This window comes from Hylobates moloch, unplaced genomic scaffold, assembly GCF_009828535.3.
Source record: "Hylobates moloch isolate HMO894 unplaced genomic scaffold, HMol_V3 SCAFFOLD_4, whole genome shotgun sequence".
Taxonomy (NCBI): domain Eukaryota; kingdom Metazoa; phylum Chordata; class Mammalia; order Primates; family Hylobatidae; genus Hylobates; species Hylobates moloch.
The window spans coordinates 17,161,938-17,176,270 of NW_026652279.1; the positions used below are offsets into that span (position 1 = coordinate 17,161,938).

The window sequence follows — 14,333 nt, forward strand, 5'->3', positions numbered from 1 at the left end:
TAAAAATTCCAAAGATTAGCCTCTCTGGGATACAAGCAAAGATGTGAATACCCAGACAGCTGTTTGACAGGCAGATATGCTGGGATTTACAGGGATGGCAGAAACGTGGGTCATGGGGGAGGATTAGATGTGGAGTTTGTGGAGAGGGTTAGTGAGATAGAAGTTCAAAATATTAGATAATTGGACTCCTTATTAGGAAGGTATGAACAGACCTCTGTTATTGACTTTCTGAAGAGGTGTCTGGGTCCCGTTTCACCAGAGCATCCTCTCCAAGGCATCGTTTTTTCCCACCCTGGCGTCTGGGCCCCAGTTTACCTTGCTGTGGTAGCGTTTTAACCAAGCATACAAATTCAAAATGAACAAGATGCCGTCATGCTTAACCTGATGAAAGGGGGCTGAGTCTTGGTGTGTCTACTCAGGCAGGATAAAGGAGAGGTTTGAACTACTAGCTGGTGTATTTAATTGCCTAAGCCAAAGGTCACAAACTGGTGGCTTGCTGGTCATCCTAAAACATGTTTGGATTGGCTTGCCCTGTCTTTTGAAACTCCTGAATGAATGGCCAGTATAAACAAATTGAGAGATTCCACCCCAAATAGCTAGTTTTCTAGGTGCTCTTGATAATAGGCTTCTTCGCTCCCTGTGATTAGACACCCTCCTGCTCCATTTCTTTCTGTTGCTTCCTGGCACCAGTGAAGTATTCTTTGTGTATTATTCTGAAGCACACCAACTGCATTGCTCCAGCATTTTCTCAGTGGCTGTGTCTGAAATATGATGAAGGGTCCCTCATGCCCTGTTTTATTGTACTTGCACACCTCCCTAAGATTACTCGCCCTTGATTTCATCCCGGGGCCTTTCTGTGCCTCAGTGACTCAATTTGTAGGGCACTCTTGGCCTCATTCCCTTTCCCAAGGATGCTATGGGGATTATAAGAGAAAGAAAGGGTTTGCAAGATGCCCCAAGCTCCCAGGGACAAATACACCACTCAGTCCAAGCTCATGGAATGGTTACTGTTTGTATGGCGGTTTAGATCTAGCCTCTCAGAGGTAGCCAGGGTTTCTTCCTGCTTCGGCTGTATTCTGCAGACGGATCATAAGGACCCAAAGCACACTCTCTCCCTCCGCCCCTTTTATTCCCGTTCTGCAAGATTGGCAGCCCCGTCTCTGCAGCCTTGCATTTATTAGTTGAGAGATGATTGCCCTCCGTTTATCTGTGACTGGGTTTTGCCTGAAGAGGATGGCTTCCTGCCAAAATGAGATGCATGCCTAATGAACTTGAATGCCTAGAAGCCTGGGCCTCACAGAGTCCCTCCATGTCAACCTGCAGCCACTGGGAAAATAAAGATTCCAGAAGGTTAATACTGACTGAGTCAATTTCTTGACTTTAGTTTTCTATGCATATAATTCCCCTCACAGGATTGTAAATTCTTATTTTCTCAAAAGAGTGCTCTAGGAATTCAGATAGTCTCTTGTTAGTCTCATCTTTTCTAGTATTACTATAGTATTACTATAGTCTTGGTGTAGTTTTTTTTGTTTTTTTTTTTTTTTTAGAAAAGGGCAAATATGTGTGTGTGTAGAAGTGTGGTACAGTGGGGGAGTTTTATATTCTCTTATAATATTGAAGCAATTCTGTAAGAACGAAATGAGGTTCTTTGAGTTTCCAATCTGGGAATGAATGTCAAGTTCGGAGTCCACAATTGTGTCTGACTCAAAATAGGAAATTGCAAAAACTTGAAGACATGATGACTGAAGAGATTTCCAAGCTCACCTTGGCTTCTTAATCCCAGAGAAGATTAGATGGTAGGAGCAGAATGAGTCCTAAAGATTGAGTGATTTCAGGCTGTGTAATACCATGTTGCGGGCTTTACAGAAACACAACTGATGGTTTGCAAAATACAGTGCTGCTAAAACCAAGTGTCTGAAAGATGACAGATTGTAGCCTGTCCAGTTGTGACCCTGAGATGACAAAGCCAGAGCAGCCACCTGGCCAATTGTTAACTCTTTGATTTACATGTAGCAGGCTTCAGCTCATCTCCTTAGCAATAAAGTTCCAATAATGTGGTCCCTGACCTCACCCTCACACTGACAGGCGCCTCTTCCCCCAGGGCATTAGCCACACACCAGGAAGAAAATTAGTGCTCTGATGCAAGGATTTACCAAATGTCCTCTCTGGGGAGTGTAAAGAGTTAGCGTCATTTTGCAACCTGCGTAATTTACTCCAAGAGGGTATTAATGTCCTTTGAGAGAATCAGAAGCCACAAGTGCCTGGGGAGACAGGACTGGGGGGCAAAATTAAGGAAAATACATAAATGATACCCCCCTTTTCCAAAGTATCTCATTATAATACATTTACATGTAACTCTTTTCTTAGCCTACAAGTGCTTTGACATTCCAGCAGTCTTTCAAAATGGATCCTTCCCCCCTCCCCTTTTTCTATTTGCAACTTCTATGGGGTCTAGCAGAGCCAGCACTGGGAACCAGCAAACCAGGCTTGTAGTCTTAGTTATGCTGCTATCTTTTGTCCCTGAGCTGGTCACTTCTCAGGCTTTTCAACTCGAAAACAAATGGGTTGAGTTAAATTATTTCTATGGGTCCTATGCTTTATGATTTAATGGTTTAAATGTTTTCAAATATCAATGTTTAAAACACTTCTTTGAATCACAACATATTTTAAATGCATGTAGCATCTTTTCTTCTCATTAGGGCACTATCTAAAAATAAATTTATGATATCCCCTCATAGAATACTTAAAAGCAAATGAAGCTGGTGGGGGTTTCTGGGTCATTTTGTCAGCAGCAAACACAGCATAATTGTCTCAACCTTTAAATGCAGCCACATTTGACCTCTGAAAAAGGCTTGATGACTGCAGAACTGGCCACCCATGACCTTCTAACTCCATTCACCTCCCACCCTGTCCTAACTGGTGATCCCAATGCTTGTCAGCAATCCTTGGAGCTTAAATATATCCAGGCAGGCAGGTGGAGTCTTTAAAGGATGGCCATCGTCACATTACACAAGGCTTTCTCCTCAAAGCATGAAACTCCACAAGCAGTTCCAATATCTTGAATGAGATCAGGATCAAAGAACCAAGAGAAGGGCTTCTTCTCTAGGAGAAGATTATTTATTTTGTTATTCCAAAAGTGGGCAATACTTTCTGAAAATTTTGTTCTGAGTCCAACATACAATCTAGTTTTCTATAGTTGATAATGCAGCTACACTTTAACATGGTAGTCATGAGCCAGGTGTGAACATTCAATGTAAATGAATTACGTTTATGTAAAATTAAAAATTGAGTTCCTCAGTTACCCTAGCCACATTTCAAGTACTCAATAGTCACATGCGACTCAAGGCTACCATATTGTCCAGTGAAGATCAATAACATTCCTGCTGTCACAGAAATGTCTACTGGGCGGATCTGAAAGAAAGTGGATAAATGTTCAAACCTTCGGGAGCTATTTGTTGTTTCCTCTTCAATTATTCTTTCAAAATATATTAATTTTAAAAAAGTAGGCCAGAGGCTGAAAAAATCATGCAGAGTGCTTTCAATACATTGTTTAATTTCTCTCTTTGAAGTAAGTGCATTGTATCTTTTTACAGAAGAGAAAACTGAGTCTCAAGATCACATAGATGGTCAGTGCAGAGCTGGGATGTGTAAACAGTCTTTCAGATCCTAAAGGCTGTGTTAATCTTGGATAAAAATGATTTCTGGAATTTTTTTATCTAGAAATTGTAGGAAAACATTAAGTTTCTGGACCCAGTTATCATCATGATCATCATGATTACCATCCTCATCATCATTTGTAAGAAGTGAGTGAGATTTTGTTTTTGTATTTTGGGAAGGATTCTATTTTACAACAGGAACCTAGGATTTTAATGGCTAGATCACTTCAAAGCCAGGCTAACACAGAGAGCAGGACAAGGGGAAAGAAAGAAAGAAAACAAAAGAAGTAAAATAAAATAAAGGCAAACATGCATACGTAACTCAAATATTTGTATTTTACTTGTATATTTGTAATCACTTTGTTTTGAGGGCTGTAGACTTCATTTAGTTCCCTATAGAGCTAGCATCCTCCCAGACCTTGCAGGTAAAAATAAGAATGAGGTACTTGATATGCGGTGTGTTTCTTCTCTGTGAATCAATTCAGCTGAGAAGCAAAGAACTGCACTTCAGACTTCAGGCGTTTTATTCCTTGGCAACCCACTGTAGTGATATTACAAACATTGAACCTGTTAGACTAATGGAAGTAAATGTTGTAAAAGCTGTGAAAGTCACTGGAAAATATTCATTCATTTGTACAAGGATAATTTACCTCACACTACGTGTGAGGCACTGTGCTATACACCATCTCTAAAAAAGATAACATTAAAATACAACCCCTTCACCTGAGGGGCAAATTATTGGATATGGGCTGTTACACAAGCAACTCTAAAATAGTATAATACAATTAGCAGTGATGGTAAATGTTTTACATCCGGCTCTTTAGGAAAAAAAGCACATACTTGTCTCATTTGCTATCATCATGGTGTAAATAAATACTGCCACCATTACCAATATCAGTTTACCAACATTATGTCACTAAATGTGGAGTTGGAAAGAGATTGCTTATTGTAAGCAGTACAAGCCAGATCCAGCACAGTATATAATGTATTATTTATGTTATATCATATTATATGATGTTATATCATATATGATATATCATATTATCTGTATACATATATAAATATACATGTATATAATATATACAAAATATAATAAATGTAATATAATTTAAAATCATCTAATACCATGTTAAGATGATATAGCCTATTCGTTAAGAGTTTAGGTTTGGGAGGGCTCACTCCTGTAATGTCAGCACTTTGAGAGACTGAGGTGGGAGAATCACTTGAGCCCAGAGGTTCGAGACCAGCTTGTGCAACATAGGGAGAACTTGTTTCTAAAAAAACAAAAACATTAGCAAGCAGCATGGTACACACCTGTGGTCCCATCATCTTGTGCCATTGCGCTTCAGTCTGAGTGACAGAGTGAGACTCTGTCTTGTTAAAAGAAAAAAAAAGTTAAGGTTTTGATATCAGACCAATGTGACTTTAAATTGCCACCTTTATACTCATTAGCTGTGGGATTATACTGACTGGCTGAGTTCTTTAAGCCTCTCTTGTTTCATCTGTTCAATGGGAGAAAAGCTGGTAGCTTCCTGCCTATGACTGTTGTAAGGGTTAGCGCAGAAATGCTTAGCTCAGTCCCTGATCCATAGTTAAGTATTTGCTGATGCGCAAGTGAGTAAATGAGTGACTGTCAATTGTCAGCATCACTGGAGTATGAAGTAAATGGCTGTAAGAACCTAGAAGAGGAGGAAATTCAGCTCATGGTGAATCAGCAAAGGCTTCACATGAGGAAACATTTGAAATAGGCCTTGGTGGCTAAGTAGAATCTTACCAGGCACATAGAGAAAAGAGGCTCATTCCAGATAGATGCAGTAGTGGGAGCAATTCTATTTGTTGTGGTGGTGGTGGCAGTGTTTCTTTAAGAGGTATATAGTGCCTTAGTCTGATATGCCTCCTTCTTTTCCTAAAAACTGCTAGGAGCTGCTATACATCTGCTTCTGCTGTTAGGCAATGAATGCCACCTTCCCTAATACCCACTGAGCCCCCCAGGGATGACAGCCATGCTTCCCTTTTCACTAGGTCTTTGTGAGTACTTCTATGAAGAACATGCAGACCTTTTGCCAATAGCCTTTGTTTACTGAAGCCCCAGAAACTGGTGAGAGAGATGTATTAATGATGGGACCTAATCTCTATTGTATTTTACTGAAATTCCATTTCAGCCACAGAAATGCCGAATGCCTGCCGGTGAAATGTAATTTCTTGAAGTATCACTTATTAAAGGACAGCATATTTCATCTCTCCATGCCTGAGGTTTATTCAAACAAAGGAAATGGGTTGTTACCAAGGAAAGCATAACTCAAAATTCCAATTATGACTGTTAAACCACATGTGAAATTACTTTTAATAATTAAAAATGGCTCTTGCCACTCTGCAATCCTAGTTCAATATTAGGTCTGGTGCCATTTTAAGGAAAGCTAATAATCCCCAGTAAATCCCCTTGACCTTAATTGTCTTCACATCCACCCTTCAATGACCTTTATCACTTTGATGGTTAAAATCTAAAATAAATGATACTAATATATCTAATGTGCAACTGCATCATGTTCCTTTATTTTATGCATTTGTAATGGTTCCATTATACATTTTCTCCAAAGAGGTGAGAGTGCTTTGAAAAAAATACTCTTAGTACATGTATTTTTTAATTCAATTTTTAAAGCATAGAGAAGAAAATGTCAATAAGAAAAGTGTCATTTGGGAGAGGAGGTAAAACAATGGAAGGAAAAAGAAACTGAAAAGGGATGGCAGTACAGAAGAAAATCAGTAATTATAAACTTCACTGGCAAAATACAAATGTAGCATCCAACCGTAAAGCCTCAGAGAGAAACTAAAGCTATTTCTAGAAGCAACAAATGTATGTAAGTATTTGCATCTTGAATAATAATTTCTTTTACAAAAGATTCTAAGATTTGGAAAGCCTGTAGCCTCAAGGACAGAGTATATCTTGGCTGCTTACCACAGCAGTCCATTTTGATATCTATATTTTATATTTAGGAATATTCTTGGATTCAAATTTATAACTTGTTTCTTAGAGATTGCACATGCAGTGTAGATATTATAGATTTAATTGTTTCTCATATTTTAAATAGTTGATGTTACTTTTGTTTCATTGTGGTCTACATTTCTGCCATTTTGCATAACGACACTTTATTCTTCTTTGGAAAAGTTGCTCTGCTCTGCTATGCATTTGTTTAATCAGTCATTTATTTATTCATTCAACAAACATTTCCCAAGCATTGTATTATGTGCTGTAACTGTATTTGTTGCTTAAAGTATACAGAAGACTTGTTTATCATCTGTCCTTTTAAAGAGAGTGTAGGGTGAAGAAAGGTGGAAGAGAGACACCATGGTGACTGATAAACTAAAGAATGATAGGCGTATGTGCTGATTTTATGGAAATTGTCATTTATCAGCATATCTCTAAAACTCTGCCTGGTTGAGGGAGCCATAGAGGAAGTAAAATGGTTTCCTTCAGGCTCCTTTTGTTTTTTACATGAACGCAACATCATAAGGCAACACTGAGAGTCAGAACATTGTCCTTGAGACCAGGTCAATACTGCTTAGGACTTGCTAAAGAACCTCTGTCCGTGGTGCCAAAAACAGCTATCAATTCTCTCTTCCAGGAGTCATACCCACACACCCACATACACATCCAAAAATGCACACCCATTCAAGCAACTATGTATCCATTAACCTTGGTAAATGCTTTCTTGCTTGAAACAAATTATTTCCATTTTTTTCCCTATCACACTTAGAATGAAATTGAAATTCCTAAGAGATTTGTCTTATTCCAAGCTTTCCCTTTACACAACCCTCCAACCACACTGGCCTCCTTTCTATGTCTCAAACAAGCCAGGCTTGTGTCCATTTAAGGCTTTAGCACAAGCCTTCTCTTTGCCTTAGTACATTTCCAGAGAGCATCAAATGCTTCAATCCTTCTTGTCACTGAATTCACAGTTTTAAACATCTCTTGAGGAGGAATTTGCTTAATGATCTTATAAAAACTATCCCAGTTTCACCACCCAGTGAGCCTTTATCATGCTTTCTCTTTTAATGGCAAATATTTGTATGTAATAATTTATTATTTTATTATTTATATTAGTTTATTTTCTGTCTTCTCCACCAGAATATAAGGTCAATAAAAGAAGGGACCTTATCTCTAGTATTAATCCTTAAAACTAACTCATTGTAAATATCAATGAGATCTTAGCCATCATGGGAGCCAGCCTCCAAATGGCCCAGTGATCCTCTCCTTCTGCTCTTCATGTTCTGGTATAGTCAGTCCTTTAAGGTTGACCTCTAACCAGTGTGATAGTATGGAAATTACAATGCATGACTTCTAACGCTAGGTCATAAGAGAAATTGTCCACCTCTGTTTTGGGTTGCTCACTCTGGGTAAAGCCAGCCACCTTGTCATGAAGACACTCAAGCAACTCATGAAGTGGCCCCCATGGGGAAGAACTGAGGATTCCTGCCAGCAACCAGCAGCATGTGAGTGAACATCTTGGAAACTGATTCTCCAGCCACTCTCAAGGCTTCAGATGCTACAGCCCTGGTTGATATTTTGAGCACAATGTCGTAAGAGGTCCGGAGCCAAAACTACCCTACTAGGCTGCTCCTAAATTCTTTTTTTTTTTTTTTTTTGAGACGGAGTCTCGCCCTTTGTGCAGTGGCACGATCTCGGCTCACTGCAGGCTCCGCCCCCCCGGGGTTCACGCCGTTCTCCTGCCTCAGCCTCCCGCGTAGCTGGGATTACAGGCGCCCGCCACCTCGCCCGGCTAATTTTTTTTGTATTTTTAGTAGAGACGGGGTTTCACCGTGTTAGCCAGGATGGTAAAATTGAGGCTGAAAATAATACACGAAGTCCTTCGAGCCGGAATCGAACCAGCGACCTAAGGATTGCCACGCTCCATCTACTACAGTCCTCCGCTCTACCAACTGAGCTATCGAAGGCTCCGCTCTGAATTCTTGACACACAGAATCTGTTAGAGACAATGAGTGTTTTATCTAAGCCACTAAGTTTGAGAGCCAATTGCTATGCAACAACAGATAACTAGTATGCCTATGCTGCACTAACTGCTAGGTCTTGCTGGGCACACAGTAGGCAGTCAATATTAGCTGATATTTAAATGAATAAAGGGGGGTTGAGGAAAACTCCATTTCATTTAACCGCATTTAAATAAAGATGAATTATAGCTTCACTGCAAGATACAGGAAGTAGCCAAATTTTTAAGTGTGTTTTACAAAAGATGCCTGTGAAGAAATCAATATCACAAACTTGAATACTCGATTCAAGCTCTGGCAGCTTTCTTATTTAACTCCCAGGTTGATTTGTTTTCACACAGTAAATTACCAGAAGGGCGTTTGTGTCATTCTCTCTTTACTAAAAGGTCTTTAACTTCTACTTGCAGGTGTTTTTGCCTTCTAATCTTTCTCTTCATTGTTTCTCCAGTTTTTGTCATGATAACAGATGTACTTTTTGTGTTCTTTCAAATCCTGCCATTTTGCTTAAGAAGAAAAAAGATTTAAATCAAATTGTGGTTCATTTGTGATACTCTCCACAGACATTTACAACTGACAACTGAATGCATCAGTTACTTTAAATAGCCTGACTACAGTCATTCGTAACAAAACAAAGAGGAGTGACTAGCGGAGAACTAACGGATGAGCAGTTCTGTGGAGTTGAGGAAGGTTGTAATACTTTACACCTACAATTTAAGATTTCACAGAAGTCTCTGAGACATATTTACATTACCGATTATGATTCAAATTTTAAAGCACAAGGCAACATTTTTTGGCCCAGCTAGTTGATTATGACTTCTTTTCAATGTGCTGTTCCCCTGTAAACATCATGGTTGACGTTTCAGGCATTTGCTTCTCTCCCTACCAAGGACTTGTTTTCATTAACAGTGATGAAGAGCTTTCATTTTGTCTGTGTGTATTCTACAAAAAGCAAACCTTGTTTGAAATTTGTTTCATATTGGAAGAATTTACTTCATCTCATAGTCACAGTGGGCCTTTAGCTGCCAATTTAAAATGAAGAGACACTTTGCAAAGTGTAAGTTATTTTATTTTAATGACATTTTATACTCACGATTCACATTTTTGTGCAGGTAAAATAGGTTATCATTAATTAAGATCACCACCATTGTGATATCTTGCAGAGTTAAATTCTCTGGCTAGGAAATGTTTAAGCCTCAGTAGTTTTTGACCACAAATTCACATTTCAAAAGAAAATATATTCAGGGTTCAGAAAACAGCAGGTGCGGAGGGAGTTAAAGCTATCTCTTTTAACTATTAGGAGGAAAACTAAAATTGGCAACAATAGACTTGTCATTCTCTGCACTTTTATTCTTAAGGAATACACATTAGCAATGGCAATAGAGATATCAAATTATATAGCATTATTGGCACCATTCTAGGAATAGAAAAGCAGAGTAAGAAAAAAAGAGGCATTAGTGTTATTTATCATTGATGAGATATGGAAACATGAGATTCGCATTTTGCAATGCACAGTGATATTAAACTCTAATCTAGTGCAGAGTTCCTCAGTAGCAACATTATTGACATCTTGGGTTGGAGAATTCTTCATTGTGGGGACCTGTCTTATCCAATATAGGATGTATAGCCACATCCCTGGACTCTGCCCACTAGATGTTGGTAGCATCACTCTAGTCCTTACTACCCAAAATGTCTCAAGACTTTGCCAAATGTCCCCTAAGGGCCACTGCTCTTGTGTACCAGATAAGTAAATACATGGGACATTGAGAAGTGGAAGATCTACACTATCTTTACCAAAAAGACTCCCATACATGGATGTATTAGTTCATTCTCACCCTGTTATAAAGAAATATCTGAGACTGGGTAATTTATAAAGGAAATAGGTTTAATTGGCTCACGGTTCCTCAGGCTGTACAGGAAGCAATGGCAGCATCTGCTCTGCTTCTGAGGAGGCTTCAGAAAACTTAGAATCATAGTGGAAGGCAAAGGGGAGGCCAGTATTTTACGTGGCTGCAACAGAAGGAAGAAAGAGAGGGGAAGGTGCTGTACTCTTTTAAACAACCAGCTCTCATTGTAACTCAATTACTTATTATCACTCATTATCTACAGCACTGAGGGGATGGTGCTAAATCATTCATGAAGGACCACCTCCACGATCCAATCACCTCCCACCAGGCCCCACTTCCAACATTAGGTATTACAGCTTGACATGAGATGTGGATGGGGACACAGACCCAAACCATATCAAAGGGTAACTAGCACCATTGACCCAGATAGTAGCAGAGACTCACACAGCTGGAAGGGGCTTTGGGAGATATATAGACCATCTTTATTTTATGAATGGAACTCTGCAACTCTGCAAGGAGCATAGATTTGTTCAGAGTCACACAGCTGGGTTGTGTCAGGCTTGAAACTTGATATTGTACTACTTGCATGCTGTTTTTTCTTCTTAACTGAAGATAGCTCATCCTCTGCAAATCTTGAATTTAAATCTTCTTTATTTTCTGGAAAATGGGTTGGGTTTGCATTATATTAGCCCATGGGAATGACCAATTGTGCTGCAAAGAAAAAACACCATTCTCATGCTGAACAATTGTCTATTCCTTCTGGGATAGGCTGCAGAGAAAAAGTAGCACTCTCCCCTAGGCAATTGTCTATTCCCACTATTCAAGATGGTGAAGAGTCGGAAATCTAGATGTTAGATTTTGTGCTATGTTAAATAACTCCTATAAGTATACTAATGGTATGAGTTTAAAGACTACAACTTTGAGAGATGCATGTTCAATATGAATAATGCAAAATCCAGTCATTGCTTGGGTTCAAATTTCGGTTCAAATCACTATCTGCGTAACCATGGGCTAATTAGGTAACTTCTCTAAACACGATTCTTCAAATTTGGGGGCAAAATGGAGATCATTGAGCCTAACTCATAAGGTTGCTATATGTATGAAATGAAATAATGCATATAGTTGAGCACAATTTCTAGTATATAGAAAGCACTCTCTAAATGTAAGTGCTGTTGCTGCTGCTATTGTTGTTATAAGTACTATTATTGAATTTAATAACTCAAAAGAGCTAACTCTGCATAGAGAGATGTGCAGAATGCACAACAAAAAGACTGTAAAAAATAAAGATGTATGAATTAATAGGAAGAATTCTCAATCATGGCTAGAATTAACATAGACAATGTGGAGATGTTTAAGAATTTTTATTCCAAGAAAAGGGCTTTAAGATACAAGATATCTACAGAATTGTTACAGTTTAAATTAGACATAATTACAGAAGATAATTTTAATTTGATGCGAAATATGACAAGTTAACACAAGTCTGTGTATGTGAATTTGAAAAGTATATGACTTTTATGGCTTTTTAAAATTTTATTCGTTGAATAATTCCTAAATGCCAGGCAATGCCCTTCTCCATGGCTGACAGCCTCACCAACTTGAGTTGATAATGAGACTCAAATATAATGCAAATTGCCTGATATTGTCGCCTTCACCAATTCAACAATCATCCCAATCCTGGGACTCTGAAATATTAAGAAAAGATAATAAAGGACTCCAACATGCCTTACAGTTGGAAAAGAAATGAAAAAATGTCATGCCTTCTCTGTGAATGCTTTGAAATGAAAAATCAAATGATAGGTGGGAGAGAGGCTCGGGACCAACAACTGACAGACTGTGGAATATTTTCAGAAGTTTCCTATTACTCCAGATCTATTGCTGATAATTTTAAAAAGACAATGTTGTCAATTTCATTTAATCATGTGTCACTGTACATATGGGAATATCTAGGTACGTAGTGTGGTTGCCTTACTATACTATATTGGTATCCACTTGAGAATTCTTGGCTCTTGATTTTTATGCGAAAACATAGACCCAGTGTTTTCAATTTGATTCTTTAGCATGTCATCAGGAAGCCTTGATACTTTGCAATAAACTGCCAAAATACCATACTGCACTTATATGTACACAAAGGAATAATGTATTATTTAATATTGTTTTTAAAAAGAAAAATATATAGTTACCATGGTATTGGAATGAGCAACAATTGAAATCCTGCTGTTCACTGAGTAAAATGCCCTGCTTCACTGCATAGTAAATAGCAAACCCTCATTGTTTGTCGTCTTGTAGCTCATTGTCCTGATAATTTCTCAAGTGGAAGTAAATTAATCCATCCCCCCTTTAAAGGAGATAGTAGGCAGGAATAGAAAGAGCAGTGGGTTTGAAGTTAAAAGAGCCTAATCTAATCCACTTGCCAGATATGTGAACTTGAATAAGGCGTAGTTTTTGAATCTGTAAAATAGAAGTAAAACCAAAGATCCTGCCTGCCTCCCTGTGAGACTCATGTTGAGAATCAAATGTGATTGCACATATGGACTGTTTTGTAAAATAGGAAGCATTGTACAAAGGTAAAATACTATTGGGTGGGGCAAGGGACATCTAAATTGTCTGTCACTAGGGTGCAGACATGTCTGAGCATGTCTACTGGATGTTGGATCAATCCGCCCAGGAGTCTATTTGCATAAGAGACATAGTGTCTGCTTGAATAGAAGTTATAATAAGAGAGGACTGTGTCAGGCATGCCACTCTGGAGCCCGCAAAATTAAAAATATATATATTTAGTCACTTGAGAAAATAAATTATTTTGAAACCACTAGCAACAACTCTCATTAGATTTATCTTCTGGCCACCTTTTGGCCTCATGTATTAGTCTCATAGAAGGAGGGCAGGGGAAGGAGCTCTAAGGAAAAACTAGTACAACATGTAAGATATTAGGGTAGAAGCAGCAACTCTTAGAGACTCTGTATAGAAAGTAAAACTGTAAATGTGGAGAGGCATTTTTCTCATGTGTTGCAATGGAACATCATTCAGCTTTGACAACTCAGATGTTCTAGTTTATCATTGACACGGTGGTACCTGGCAGAACACATATTCCCAGGTTATTACAAAGAATCTTGGCAAGCATCTGTGCAAGACCCTGGCAGATGCCAAATCTATCTGATGTAGTGCAGTTCCCACATAGGCAGGCTACGCATCTCACAGTGACCTCTGCTTTAGTAGAATAGCCCTGACACCCAGGTTCAGGCTATCTGTAGCTACGTCTCTGCTATATGGATCTGCCTTTTCTTATTGAAATCTATTATTTGAGGTAGACATCTGATCCAGGCAGAGAAAATAAGGTTTGCTTATGTTACATTTTAAATTAATCTAATTCAAATTTTTTAGTAAAGATGTTGTAGGAAAATACAGGTTCTTGTCACACAATCAGAATAGATCAGGCTCATGGACACACAGAAGGATGAGAAAAACGGAATTTATTGGGCAAAAAAAGGAAAAGAGAAAAACTCTGAGCAGAGTGAGAGGGAAGCCTGTGAACTGGCTCCTGCCCCACCACACAGGAACTGAAGAGGCTGGGTTCCCGGCAGGGAGCTTGTGTAGCCCCACCCCATCCTCTGAGTGTGCAGGTGGGCATTATTCAGAAAGAATCAGTTGCGAAAGGGTGGACTTCATCTGGGGCCGGAAGTCCAGTCCAGTTTCTTGGCCTTCAGACTGTTTTAGGCTTGAAGTTGTGGTTTTGCAAGGAGTCCTTGGCCTCCTCCTGCATCTATCAAAGACAGAGAGACTGAAAGTCACCAAAGCGTCCTCACGTTAATATCAGGGCTCCAGAGTACAG

At 38.9% G+C, this 14,333-nt stretch overlaps 1 non-coding gene across 1 annotated transcript; it reads right to left on the minus strand.

Moving 5' to 3' along the window:
• Positions 1–8,520: 8,520 nt before the first annotated feature.
• On the minus strand, positions 8,521–8,609 carry TRNAY-GUA (transfer RNA tyrosine (anticodon GUA)). The gene is given in 2 exon segments: positions 8,521–8,556; positions 8,573–8,609. It is a non-coding gene; the product is annotated as a tRNA-Tyr (tRNA).
• Between the last annotated feature and the right edge of the window lie 5,724 nt (positions 8,610–14,333).